Here is a 4,272-nt window from a genome sequence, read left to right as displayed (position 1 = left end):
CGAGAGAGCTTTGAGGGGAAGATTATGATCGGCTCTATTTAGGTCACAAACCCATACCTGAATTAATCACTTTGGTCAGGGTGATGGAGTCCCCTGCCTGGCCTGATGGGTCATTTATTTATCTCTAGGGGGTACAAGGGGGCGGGGCAGAGGTGGCATTGCGACTCTCAGCTCCACCAAGTACTTATGGAGTATAAAGACATGTCCTGCATGGTCTGGAAGAACATGTCATTTAGCCTGGATGGAGTATAGGATGCAGGGGAGCGAGCGGTGAAAGTCACGTAGAAGCCAGATCCAAAGAGAAAGTATAAGTTTTATCCTGGGGGCAGTAGGGAGCCATTGAAGGATTTTAACAGAGGAGTGACATGATCAGATTTGGATTTTAGAAAGATTCCTTTGGGCAGCTAAGTGGAGAATTGATCAGGGGACAATATACTGGGATAGGTGGTCTAGTTAGGAAGCTAGTACAATGGTTCTGGTGATGAGGATTAGGAATTTAAAACAGGGAGTGATTTAAAATGTATTAAGAGGTAAACTTTAAGATGTTTATGAGGTAAAACTAGTTCAGTTTAAATGAGGCTGGGAGAAGTCTAAGATGCTTCTCTCTCAGGATTCAGGCTGAATAAGTCACAGGTGCTACTTACTAAGCTAGGAACATGAAGGAACACTGACTGTGAAGAAGATGAGTTTGCCTGTGAGGCATACAAGTAGAGTTGTCTAAAAGGCAACTGAAACTCAAGAGGTAAAGGATGGAGATAGAGATTTGGGAGTCCTAGTCACTCACAGTCAGTGTGTCACCCAGGCTGATTTAAACAGAAAAGCCATTTGTTGAAAGGGGACTGGCTGGGTCATGGGATTGCCAAGCAGGAGACGCAAGCTTGGAAAATAAGCAGGAACAATGGAAGGACAATCCACCAGAGCAAAAGCCAAAATCAGATACCAGACTCAGCCCAGCAACAATGCTGCCACTGTCATCATCACTGGAAACTAGCACCGGTACTCACGTACAACAGCCCCCCGGCATGGAATAAAGCTGACCCTACTATGGCCACTGCTACCAGGATGAGTTCTCCATGGCTCTGTTTCTCTGAATTGTTAACATTTCTGGGGCTACTTGGCCAGGCCTAGGTCACATGCCTCTCTTTTAGTTGCCAAAGAGCTGGGAAAGCAAAGATTCAACCTTTTCAATGTCTGTCATGGAAAGTGGGCTCTGCTTACCTCCAAGACTTGTAACATAGGAAGGGGATTCAGATTCTGGGAGGCCCCAAATTACCAAGGTCTGTCTCAAGTGGGTGCTGTTGAGGTCACTGGGAAGAGTGATAAGAGTAGAAATGGGTGTGGACTGAACTCTTTTATAAAAAAATTTCAATAGTGAATGACAGAAAAGGAGTCTATTAAGGATGCTGTGAAGGAGCCATATGAGGTGTAAGAAGAAACTGGAAGAGCATAGCCCGTACAAGCCAACGGAGGAAAGGGATGCAGGCGCAGGGTGATCAACAATGCCAAATGACATGAAGTGGTCAAATAAGCCTGAAATTTTCTAATGGATTTGGCAGTTTGGAAGTAGTTTGGAACTTTGGTGAAAGTATTTTCGGTAGAGATTTTGGGGAGAGGTCAGATGGTACTAGATTTAAGGAATAAATGGGAGGTGAGGAAGTGGAGATGGAGAATGCAGACTACTCCCTGGAAGCTTGGTTGAAGGCAAGAAAATATGTGCAGTAGTCAGTAAGGTGTGGGATTAAAATTGGATTATTTTAAAGATCGGGCTAATTGATCAAGTTTATATGCTGAGGTCAAAGAGTAAGAGAAAAAAGTTGAATGTCCGTGAAGGAGAGGGGTAAGTGAAGGAGCAGAGTTCCTTAAGAGGCAAAAGGGGATGAAACACGTATCACAGTGAAAGGATTAACCTTGGATTTGACGGGAGACCTCTCTACCTCCCAGGAAAAAAGGATGAGAGAGATTCAGATGTTTGGAGGGTGCTGAAAATTGACAGCGTCTCCCCTCATGGCCTTTATTTTCTCTGTGAAGCAGAATGGGGGATGGGTGGCAGAAGCTGATGTGTGGAAGGACTCTGGATGCACTGAGGGCCCAACAGAGGAGACAATTTGTAGTAGCTCTGTATGGGTACAAGTTAAGTTAACTTAAGCATTTTATTCTAGATAAAGGTAACTCATAGACCTCAAGGTCAGAGGGCCTCAGGAAGGGCCTGGGAAGATTCCAGCAACCAGACAGCAGTCTCGTCATTTCTAGTCTCTACCTCTCCATGCTTCATTCTCTCTCTGTAGATAGTCTTTCTCCATTTCTCATTCCTCATAGTAGTTGGGAGGCGGATGCACCATAGCTCCCAAGTTTATGTCTCTTCTGCTCAAGAAAGCAGTCCAGTTAAAATCATAATCTCTCAGCCCTAATCCAAGATTCCCAATTGATACCATCTGTGTAGCAGAGCTTGGATTAGGAATCCACTCACCGTTCAATAAACTGCAGCCAGGGCCCCAGGGGTCACACAAGACAAATATAGTCCTGAGGCCTGTAGATCTGGAGGGTGAGTGTGGAAAATATAATTCCTAAAGGATGGGGCTCATGGGTTGGACTAACCGAAAACAATGTCCACTCACGAGCTCAATTCTGTAGGATTGGGTGATTTCCTTTGTCCTGGTTTAGGATGTGAGAGTAGAAAAGGTAAATGACCGGAATGATACAGGGATTTTAAGGGCAAGCATATTAACAAAAATGTGAGTAAAGTAACTGACCATAGGATCTGGACCAGACAGGAAAAGAAGTAAAGCCAGGAAGATACTGATAAACCATGAGGCAGTGGAGATTCATGAGATTCATGATAAGTAGAAGAGCTAGTGGTGTGAGATGAGAGGGGGTAAGGAGGGGAAATCCTGGAAGGTTAGAGAATACTGGAGTTTGACAATTCACTCACTGGGACAGACCCCCTGTGCTTACTTAAAGTGCTAATGTTCAAACACTTCTATGCATGCAGGGCTCCAAAGAGCTATTATGGGGCCCTTGCTGGTGAGTTGTTTTAGGCAGCAGAACCAACTCCTGCCCCAACTACTCTGAATTTCTGTACTCTGAGACTAAGACTATAAGTCCTGCTACTTTATATCCCTCACTTTTTTCACTTATTATAAGCAACGGGTATAACAGACCAATACTGAGACAGTGTTGTGGCCCAGGCTGAATGGCAAGGTGAGAAGAGAGGGGCATAAAAAGGAGAGGGAGTCTGAAAGAAGATGCGGAGGATATTCAAATGTAAAAACGCCACTGTGAAAATTGTGAGTGAGGCCGGCTCAGGAGGGAGAGATATGACACGTGTTTATATCACTCAGGGCCAAAGCCTTCCTTCTGTGTGCTGTGTCCCGCAAAACAGAGGGAGTGAGAAAGGAGAGTAGATCTAAGACAAGTCTTTCCCCATCCGTGCAGATGGAAATGAGGGGCTTGTGGGAGCCCCAAGACACCAAATTCTGATAAGGATGAGGAGGTCTGGTCATGTCTGAGGTTAAGAAACACAATAACCACAATTACAGCTTCCATTTATGGACTACTTTCTAGTCCTCTGCTGGTTACTTTATATGTATGAGGTTGAACCATATGAAATTGTGGGTATTTGCCTCTTTATATCCCACAAAACGGTAATTGCATCCAGTTCAACCTACCATCTCATTTCAGGATGAACCTCACACACACACAGCAGCCTCATTAAATAGCTATTATTGTCCCCACTTTACAGATGAGAAAATTAAGACTCAGAAAGTGAAAGTCTTAGTTTAAAGCTGAACAGACAGCTGAAACCAAGCTTTGAAACTAGATTGTCTGAATAGAAGGCCACAGTGCTATCCCCCACACCACAGCTATCAAGGGCGCAGGAGAGTTAAACTTAAGAATTAAAAGACCCTGAGGCGTTCGACACCTCATTGCAAACCAGAGATTCTTGGAGTCAGCAGGGTCTCAGAAGGCCCGGCCCAGGCCTCCAACAAGAGGCAGCCAAGACTTCCTTCCCTCCTCATTCCTCCTAACCACACGGGGCGCCAAACGCCAACAGTCTCTTCGGAGGGCCCTTCGCGCACCCCCGGAGCCCCTCTTGTTTCTTCATGCACCCGCCCGCCCCGACCCACAGCGCAGGCGCCCTCCCCCGCTCCACAACCCCTCCCCACCAGCGGCCACTGCGCAGGCGCCCCAAGCCTGGCATCGGGGAGGATGCCGCGCCCAGGGGCGGGCCACGTGGCAGTTGGTTGGGAGCAGGGCACGTGGCCGCGGTGTCGT

This window comes from Equus quagga, chromosome 2 (genome assembly GCF_021613505.1).
Source record: "Equus quagga isolate Etosha38 chromosome 2, UCLA_HA_Equagga_1.0, whole genome shotgun sequence".
Classification (NCBI taxonomy): Eukaryota; Metazoa; Chordata; class Mammalia; order Perissodactyla; family Equidae; genus Equus; species Equus quagga.
The sequence above is the reverse complement of the archived record's forward strand: the minus strand, read 5'-3'. Positions refer to the sequence as shown.